General features: G+C 39.8%; 1 protein-coding gene and 8 non-coding genes across 9 annotated transcripts in view; 8 read left to right on the forward strand and 1 right to left on the reverse strand.

The window, feature by feature from the left end:
• Positions 1 to 10,000, reverse strand: part of LOC124043145 (gamma-aminobutyric acid type B receptor subunit 1-like) — a 438,637-nt gene that overhangs the window by 17,548 nt on the left and 411,089 nt on the right. The window lies entirely within an intron of this gene.
• On the forward strand, positions 483 to 555 carry trnav-aac. Its single transcript has one exon. It is a non-coding gene; the product is annotated as a tRNA-Val (tRNA).
• trnav-aac lies at positions 1,694 to 1,766 on the forward strand. Its single transcript has one exon. It is a non-coding gene; the product is annotated as a tRNA-Val (tRNA).
• On the forward strand, positions 2,903 to 2,975 carry trnav-aac. The gene has a single exon. It is a non-coding gene; the product is annotated as a tRNA-Val (tRNA).
• On the forward strand, positions 4,114 to 4,186 carry trnav-aac. Its single transcript has one exon. It is a non-coding gene; the product is annotated as a tRNA-Val (tRNA).
• trnav-aac lies at positions 5,325 to 5,397 on the forward strand. The gene has a single exon. It is a non-coding gene; the product is annotated as a tRNA-Val (tRNA).
• On the forward strand, positions 6,536 to 6,607 carry trnav-aac. Its single transcript has one exon. It is a non-coding gene; the product is annotated as a tRNA-Val (tRNA).
• Positions 7,744 to 7,816, forward strand: trnav-cac. Its single transcript has one exon. It is a non-coding gene; the product is annotated as a tRNA-Val (tRNA).
• Positions 8,955 to 9,027, forward strand: trnav-aac. The gene has a single exon. It is a non-coding gene; the product is annotated as a tRNA-Val (tRNA).

Raw genomic sequence — 10,000 nt, forward strand, 5'->3', positions numbered from 1 at the left:
AGGCAAATTCATTTATCAGGGTCATTGTAATGGATATATCCAAAGAAATGGCAATATAATCCAAGGTAAAACAAACAAAAATGTAGATCGTTTTCTGTCATTTCAGCTGCTTGATGTGATTGTGTGATAGATTTAGTTGGCTGGCTAGCAAAGGAAAAGAAGCTAGCCTGCATAGGTACAGTGCATTCAGAAATTTTTCAGACCCTTACTTTTTTCCACATTTTGTTACGTTATAGACTTATCCTAAAATGGATGAAATAAAATAAAATCTATCTACACACAATACCCCATAATGACACAGCGATAACATATAATTTTCATTAATAAAACAAATATTTTAAAAATACCTCATAATTCCCGGCTTCTCAAGCCTTATTGCTTAATTAATGGACTAAGTAATTTCTGATTTTCAATAGGTTCTGAGAGCGATAAATGCCACACCCAGCCAAAGTCAGCCACACCCTTAGTATTCCACGCATTAGGTTTCTGTAGTGTAGTGGTTATCACGTTCGCCTAACACGCGAAAGGTCCCCGGTTCGAGACCGGGCGGAAACACTTTTTTCTCAATTGGACAGTAAGCCTATTCACTTAGGGCTCGGTCCCAATTTCGGAATTCATGCTTTTCCTTCGCACTTCTCAGTATTTGGTATTCCGACTTACCTTTTTTGTCGCGTAACGCACTCTGCATGTGTGGCTAGCTTGGGCGCTCTGAATATATTCCTGCTACGTGTGGTCTGAGGTCCATAATGATTCAAATAGTTTACCACTCCAGGGTAAGCCGACAAGAAACACAGCCCTTATTTTAAGTGTTTTTAAAATCCCCTGTGGGGAACATGAAGGGTGGAAAAATGATTGGAACCATTTTCCTGTTTGACCGCTAGTTTTTAATGGGTATTATGGCTCTTTCTGTGGTACTCACTTTGGGATATTATGTGAGGTAGACTTGTGGGCATTCCTAATATTTTCCACGACTTCCTCTTTTTGTATTGTAGTTTCAGTAGTGTAGATGTTATCACGTTCGCCTCACACGCGAAAGGTCATATTCAATATTTCCCAATGCCCAGAGGCTAGCATTTGGTTTGAAACAGTTGTGGTTTATCTAAACCTTGCTGTCTACCTCTCCGACCTGTGGATCAATGTTGCCGTTTTTTGGGGACCTCCACCGTGCGATCTGTATGAATGTGAACAGACTGACAGCTTCTCTGAGCCAGGCAAATTCATTTATCAGGGTCATTGTAATGGATATATCCAAAGAAATGGCAATATAATCCAAGGTAAAACAAACAAAAATGTAGATCGTTTTCTGTCATTTCAGCTGCTTGATGTGATTGTGTGATAGATTTAGTTGGCTGGCTAGCAAAGGAAAAGAAGCTAGCCTGCATAGGTACAGTGCATTCGGAAAGTTTTCAGACCCCTTACTTTTTTCCACATTTTGTTACATTACAGACTTATACTAAAATGGATGAAATAAAATAAAATCTATCTACTACACAATACCCCATAATGACAAAGCGATAACATATAGTTTTTATTAATAAAACAAATATTTTAAAAATACCTCATAATTCCCGGCTTCTCAAGCCTTATTGCTTAATTAATGGACTAAGTAATTTCTGATTTTCAATAGGTTCTGAGAGCGATAAATGCCCCACCCAGCCAAAGTCAGCCACACCCTTAGTATTCCACTCATCAGGTTTCCGTAGTGTAGTGGTTATCACGTTCGCCTAACACGCGAAAGGTCCCCGGTTCGAGACCGGGTGGAAACACTTTTTAACAAATTGGACAGTAAGCCTATTCACTTAGGGCTCGGTCCCAATTTCGGAATTCATGCTTTTCCTTCGCACTTCTCAGTATTTGGTATTCAGACTTACCTTTTTTGTCGCGTAACGCACTCTGCATGTGTGGCTAGCTTGGGCGCTCTGAATATATTCCTGCTACGTGTGGTCTGAGGTCCATAATGATTCAAATAGTTTACCACTCCAGGTAAGCCGACAAGAAACACAGCCCTTATTTTAAGTGTTTTTAAAATCCCCTGTGGGGAACATGAAGGGTGGAAAAATGATTGGAACCATTTTCCTGTTTGACCGCTAGTTTTTAATGGGTATTATGGCTCTTTCTGTGGTACTCACTTTGGGATATTATGTGAGGTAGACTTGTGGGCATTCCTAATATTTTCCACGACTTCCTCTTTTTGTATTGTAGTTTCAGTAGTGTAGATGTTATCACGTTCGCCTCACACGCGAAAGGTCATATTCAATATTTCCCAATGCCCAGAGGCTAGCATTTGGTTTGAAATAGTTGTGGTTTATCTAAACCTTGCTGTCTACCTCTCCGACCTGTGGATCATTGTTGCCGTTTTTTTGGGGACCTCCACCGTGCGATCTGTATGAATGTGAACAGACTGACAGCTTCTCTGAGCCAGGCAAATTCATTTATCAGGGTCATTGTAATGGATATATCCAAAGAAATGGCAATATAATCCAAGGTAAAACAAACAAAAATGTAGAGCGTTTTCTGTCATTTCAGCTGCTTGATGTGATTGTGTGATAGATTTAGTTGGCTGGCTAGCAAAGGAAAAGAAGCTAGCCTGCATAGGTACAGTGCATTCGGAAAGTTTTCAGACCCCTTACTTTTTTCCACATTTTGTTACATTACAGACTTATACTAAAATGGAGGAAATAAAATAAAATCTATCTACACACAATACCCCATAATGACAAAGCGATAACATATAGTTTTTATTAATAAAACAAATATTTTAAAAATACCTCATAATTCCCGGCTTCTCAAGCCTTATTGCTTAATTAATGGACTAAGTAATTTCTGATTTTCAATAGGTTCTGAGAGCGATAAATGCCCACCCAGCCAAAGTCAGCCACACCCTTAGTATTCCACTCATCAGGTTTCCGTAGTGTAGTGGTTATCACGTTCGCCTAACACGCGAAAGGTCCCCGGTTCGAGACCGGGTGGAAACACTTTTTAACAAATTGGACAGTAAGCCTATTCACTTAGGGCTCGGTCCCAATTTCGGAATTCATGCTTTTCCTTCGCACTTCTCAGTATTTGGTATTCAGACTTACCTTTTTTGTCGCGTAACGCACTCTGCATGTGTGGCTAGCTTGGGCGCTCTGAATATATTCCTGCTACGTGTGGTCTGAGGTCCATAATGATTCAAATAGTTTACCACTCCAGGGTAAGCCGACAAGAAACACAGCCCTTATTTTAAGTGTTTTTAAAATCCCCTGTGGGGAACATGAAGGGTGGAAAAATGATTGGAACCATTTTCCTGTTTGACCGCTAGTTTTTAATGGGTATTATGGCTCTTTCTGTGGTACTCACTTTGGGATATTATGTGAGGTAGACTTGTGGGCATTCCTAATATTTTCCACGACTTCCTCTTTTTGTATTGTAGTTTCAGTAGTGTAGATGTTATCACGTTCGCCTCACACGCGAAAGGTCATATTCAATATTTCCCAATGCCAGAGGCTAGCATTTGGTTTGAAACAGTTGTGGTTTATCTAAACCTTGCTGTCTACCTCTCCGACCTGTGGATCAATGTTGCCATTTTTTTGGGGACCTCCACCGTGCGATCTGTATGAATGTGAACAGACTGACAGCTTCTCTGAGCCAGGCAAATTCATTTATCAGGGTCATTGTAATGGATATATCCAAAGAAATGGCAATATAATCCAAGGTAAAACAAACAAAAATGTAGATCGTTTTCTGTCATTTCAGCTGCTTGATGTGATTGTGTGATAGATTTAGTTGGCTGGCTAGCAAAGGAAAAGAAGCTAGCCTGCATAGGTACAGTGCATTTGGAAAGTTTTCAGACCCCTTACTTTTTTCCACATTTTGTTACATTACAGACTTATACTAAAATGGATGAAATAAAATAAAATCTATCTACACACAATACCCCATAATGACAAAGCGATAACATATAGTTTTTATTAATAAAACAAATATTTTAAAAAATACCTCATAATTCCCGGCTTCTCAAGCCTTATTGCTTAATTAATGGACTAAGTAATTTCTGATTTTCAATAGGTTCTGAGAGCGATAAATGCCCCACCCAGCCAAAGTCAGCCACACCCTTAGTATTCCACTCATCAGGTTTCCGTAGTGTAGTGGTTATCACGTTCGCCTAACACGCGAAAGGTCCCCGGTTCGAGACCGGGCGGAAACACTTTTTAACAAATTGGACAGTAAGCCTATTCACTTAGGGCTCGGTCCCAATTTCGGAATTCATGCTTTTCCTTCGCACTTCTCAGTATTTGGTATTCAGACTTACCTTTTTTGTCGCGTAACGCACTCTGCATGTGTGGCTAGCTTGGGCGCTCTGAATATATTCCTGCTACGTGTGGTCTGAGGTCCATAATGATTCAAATAGTTTACCACTCCAGGGTAAGCCGACAAGAAACACAGCCCTTATTTTAAGTGTTTTTAAAATCCCCTGTGGGGAACATGAAGGGTGGAAAAAATGATTGGAACCATTTTCCTGTTTGACCGCTAGTTTTTAATGGGTATTATGGCTCTTTCTGTGGTACTCACTTTGGGATATTATGTGAGGTAGACTTGTGGGCATTCCTAATATTTTCCACGACTTCCTCTTTTTGTATTGTAGTTTCAGTAGTGTAGATGTTATCACGTTCGCCTCACACGCGAAAGGTCATATTCAATATTTCCCAATGCCCAGAGGCTAGCATTTGGTTTGAAACAGTTGTGGTTTATCTAAACCTTGCTGTCTACCTCTCCGACCTGTGGATCAATGTTGCCATTTTTTGGGGACCTCCACCGTGCGATCTGTATGAATGTGAACAGACTGACAGCTTCTCTGAGCCAGGCAAATTCATTTATCAGGGTCATTGTAATGGATATATCCAAAGAAATGGCAATATAATCCAAGGTAAAACAAACAAAAATGTAGATCGTTTTCTGTCATTTCAGCTGCTTGATGTGATTGTGTGATAGATTTAGTTGGCTGGCTAGCAAAGGAAAAGAAGCTAGCCTGCATAGGTACAGTGCATTTGGAAAGTTTTCAGACCCCTTACTTTTTTCCACATTTTGTTACATTACAGACTTATACTAAAATGGATGAAATAAAATAAAATCTATCTACACACAATACCCCATAATGACAAAGCGATAACATATAGTTTTTATTAATAAAACAAATATTTTAAAAATACCTCATAATTCCCGGCTTCTCAAGCCTTATTGCTTAATTAATGGACTAAGTAATTTCTGATTTTCAATAGGTTCTGAGAGTGATAAATGCCCCACCCAGCCAAAGTCAGCCACACCCTTAGTATTCCACTCATCAGGTTTCTGTAGTGTAGTGGTTATCACGTTCGCCTAACACGCGAAAGGTCCCCGGTTCGAGACCGGGCGGAAACACTTTTTAACAAATTGGACAGTAAGCCTATTCACTTAGGGCTCGGTCCCAATTTCGGAATTCATGCTTTTCCTTCGCACTTCTCTCAGTATTTGGTATTCAGACTTACCTTTTTTGTCGCGTAACGCACTCTGCATGTGTGGCTAGCTTGGGCGCTCTGAATATATTCCTGCTACGTGTGGTCTGAGGTCCATAATGATTCAAATAGTTTACCACTCCAGGGTAAGCCGACAAGAAACACAGCCCTTATTTTAAGTGTTTTTAAAATCCCCTGTGGGGAACATGAAGGGTGGAAAAATGATTGGAACCATTTTCCTGTTTGACCGCTAGTTTTTAATGGGTATTATGGCTCTTTCTGTGGTACTCACTTTGGGATATTATGTGAGGTAGACTTGTGGGCATTCCTAATATTTTCCACGACTTCCTCTTTTTGTATTGTAGTTTCAGTAGTGTAGATGTTATCACGTTCGCCTCACACGCGAAAGGTCATATTCAATATTTCCCAATGCCCAGAGGCTAGCATTTGGTTTGAAACAGTTGTGGTTTATCTAAACCTTGCTGTCTACCTCTCCGACCTGTGGATCAATGTTGCCATTTTTTTGGGGACCTCCACCGTGCGATCTGTATGAATGTGAACAGACTGACAGCTTCTCTGAGCCAGGCAAATTCATTTATCAGGGTCATTGTAATGGATATATCCAAAGAAATGGCAATATAATCCAAGGTAAAACAAACAAAAATGTAGATCGTTTTCTGTCATTTCAGCTGCTTGATGTGATTGTGTGATAGATTTAGTTGGCTGGCTAGCAAAGGAAAAGAAGCTAGCCTGCATAGGTACAGTGCATTGGAAAGTTTTCAGACCCCTTACTTTTTCCACATTTTGTTACATTACAGACTTATACTAAAATGGAGGAAATAAAATAAAATATATCTACACACAATACCCCATAATGACAAAGCGATAACATATAGTTTTTATTAATAAAACAAATATTTTAAAAATACCTCATAATTCCCGGCTTCTCAAGCCTTATTGCTTAATTAATGGACTAAGTAATTTCTGATTTTCAATAGGTTCTGAGAGTGATAAATGCCCCACCCAGCCAAAGTCAGCCACACCCTTAGTATTCCACTCATCAGGTTTCCGTAGTGTAGTGGTTATCACGTTCGCCTAACACGCGAAAGGTCCCGGTTCGAGACCGGGCGGAAACACTTTTTAACAAATTGGACAGTAAGCCTATTCACTTAGGGCTCGGTCCCAATTTCGGAATTCATGCTTTTCCTTCGCACTTCTCAGTATTTGGTATTCAGACTTACCTTTTTTGTCGCGTAACGCACTCTGCATGTGTGGCTAGCTTGGGCGCTCTGAATATATTCCTGCTACGTGTGGTCTGAGGTCCATAATGATTCAAATAGTTTACCACTCCAGGGTAAGCCGACAAGAAACACAGCCCTTATTTTAAGTGTTTTTAAAATCCCCTGTGGGGAACATGAAGGGTGGAAAAATGATTGGAACCATTTTCCTGTTTGACCGCTAGTTTTTAATGGGTATTATGGCTCTTTCTGTGGTACTCACTTTGGGATATTATGTGAGGTAGACTTGTGGGCATTCCTAATATTTTCCACGACTTCCTCTTTTTGTATTGTAGTTTCAGTAGTGTAGATGTTATCACGTTCGCCTCACACGCGAAAGGTCATATTCAATATTTCCCAATGCCCAGAGGCTAGCATTTGGTTTGAAACAGTTGTGGTTTATCTAAACCTTGCTGTCTACCTCTCCGACCTGTGGATCAATGTTGCCATTTTTTGGGGACCTCCACCGTGCGATCTGTATGAATGTGAACAGACTGACAGCTTCTCTGAGCCAGGCAAATTCATTTATCAGGGTCATTGTAATGGATATATCCAAAGAAATGGCAATATAATCCAAGGTAAAACAAACAAAAATGTAGATCGTTTTCTGTAATTTCAGCTGCTTGATGTGATTGTGTGATAGATTTAGTTGGCTGGCTAGCAAAGGAAAAGAAGCTAGCCTGCATAGGTACAGTGCATTTGGAAAGTTTTCAGACCCCTTACTTTTTCCACATTTTGTTACCTTACAGACTTATACTAAAATGGATGAAATAAAATAAAATATATCTACACACAATACCCCATAATGACAAAGCGATAACATATAGTTTTTATTAATAAAACAAATATTTAAAAAATACCTCATAATTCCCGGCTTCTCAAACCTTATTGCTTAATTAATGGACTAAGTAATTTCAGATTTTCAATAGATTCTGAGAGCGATAAATATCCCACCCTGCCAAAGTCAGCCACACCCTTAGTATTCCACTCATCAGGTTTCTGTAGTGTAGTGGTTATCACGTTCGCCTCACACGCGAAAGGTCCCCGGTTCGAAACCGGGCGGAAACACATTTTAACAAATTGGACAGTAAGCCTATTCACTTAGGGCTCGGTCCCAATTTCGGAATTCATGCTTTTCCTTCGCACTTCTCAGTATTTGGTATTCAGACTTACCTTTTTTGTCGCGTAACGCACTCTGCATGTGTGGCTAGCTTGGGCGCTCTGAATATATTCCTGCTACGTGTGGTCTGAGGTCCATAATGATTCAAATAGTTTACCACTCCAGGGTAAGCCGACAAGAAACACAGCCCTTATTTTAAGTGTTTTTAAAATCCCCTGTGGGGAACATGAAGGGTGGAAAAATGATTGGAACCATTTTCCTGTTTGACCGCTAGTTTTTAATGGGTATTATGGCTCTTTCTGTGGTACTCACTTTGGGATATTATGTGAGGTAGACTTGTGGGCATTCCTAATATTTTCCACGACTTCCTCTTTTTGTATTGTAGTTTCAGTAGTGTAGATGTTATCACGTTCGCCTCACACGCGAAAGGTCATATTCAATATTTCCCAATGCCCAGAGGCTAGCATTTGGTTTGAAACAGTTGTGGTTTATCTAAACCTTGCTGTCTACCTCTCCGACCTGTGGATCAATGTTGCCATTTTTTTGGGGACCTCCACCGTGCGATCTGTATGAATGTGAACAGACTGACAGCTTCTCTGAGCCAGGCAAATTCATTTATCAGGGTCATTGTAATGGATATATCCAAAGAAATGGCAATATAATCCAAGGTAAAACAAACAAAAATGTAGATCGTTTTCTGTAATTTCAGCTGCTTGATGTGATTGTGTGATAGATTTAGTTGGCTGGCTAGCAAAGGAAAAGAAGCTAGCCTGCATAGGTACAGTGCATTTGGAAAGTTTTCAGACCCCTTACTTTTTTCCACATTTTGTTACATTACAGACTTATACTAAAATGGAGGAAATAAAATAAAATCTATCTACACACAATACCCCATAATGACAAAGCGATAACATATAGTTTTTATTAATAAAACAAATATTTTAAAAATACCTCATAATTCCCGGCTTCTCAAGCCTTATTGCTTAATTAATGGACTAAGTAATTTCTGATTTTCAATAGGTTCCGAGAGTGATAAATGCCCCACCCAGCCAAAGTCAGCCACACCCTTAGTATTCCACTCATCAGGTTTCCGTAGTGTAGTGGTTATCACGTTCGCCTAACACGCGAAAGGTCCCCGGTTCGAGACCGGGCGGAAACACATTTTAACAATTGGACAGTAAGCCTATTCACTTAGGGCTCGGTCCCAATTTCGGAATTCATGCTTTTCCTTCGCACTTCTCAGTATTTGGTATTCAGACTTACCTTTTTTGTCGCGTAACGCACTCTGCATGTGTGGCTAGCTTGGGCGCTCTGAATATATTCCTGCTACGTGTGGTCTGAGGTCCATAATGATTCAAATAGTTTACCACTCCAGGGTAAGCCGACAAGAAACACAGCCCTTATTTTAAGTGTTTTTAAAATCCCCTGTGGGGAACATGAAGGGTGGAAAAATGATTGGAACCATTTTCCTGTTTGACCGCTAGTTTTTAATGGGTATTATGGCTCTTTCTGTGGTACTCACTTTGGGATATTATGTGAGGTAGACTTGTGGGCATTCCTAATATTTTCCACGACTTCCTCTTTTTGTATTGTAGTTTCAGTAGTGTAGATGTTATCACGTTCGCCTCACACGCGAAAGGTCATATTCAATATTTCCCAATGCCCAGAGGCTAGCATTTGGTTTGAAACAGTTGTGGTTTATCTAAACCTTGCTGTCTACCTCTCCGACCTGTGGATCAATGTTGCCATTTTTTTGGGGACCTCCACCGTGCGATCTGTATGAATGTGAACAGACTGACAGCTTCTCTGAGCCAGGCAAATTCATTTATCAGGGTCATTGTAATGGATATATCCAAAGAAATGGCAATATAATCCAAGGTAAAACAAACAAAAATGTAGATCGTTTTCTGTAATTTCAGCTGCTTGATGTGATTGTGTGATAGATTTAGTTGGCTGGCTAGCAAAGGAAAAGAAGCTAGCCTGCATAGGTACAGTGCATTTGGAAAGTTTTCAGACCCCTTACTTTTTCCACATTTTGTTACCTTACAGACTTATACTAAAATGGATGAAATAAAATAAAATATATCTACACACAATACCCCATAATGACAAAGCGATAACATATAGTTTTT

The sequence above is a fragment of the Oncorhynchus gorbuscha genome, linkage group LG09 (assembly GCF_021184085.1).
Source record: "Oncorhynchus gorbuscha isolate QuinsamMale2020 ecotype Even-year linkage group LG09, OgorEven_v1.0, whole genome shotgun sequence".
Lineage (NCBI taxonomy): Eukaryota > Metazoa > Chordata > Actinopteri > Salmoniformes > Salmonidae > Oncorhynchus > Oncorhynchus gorbuscha.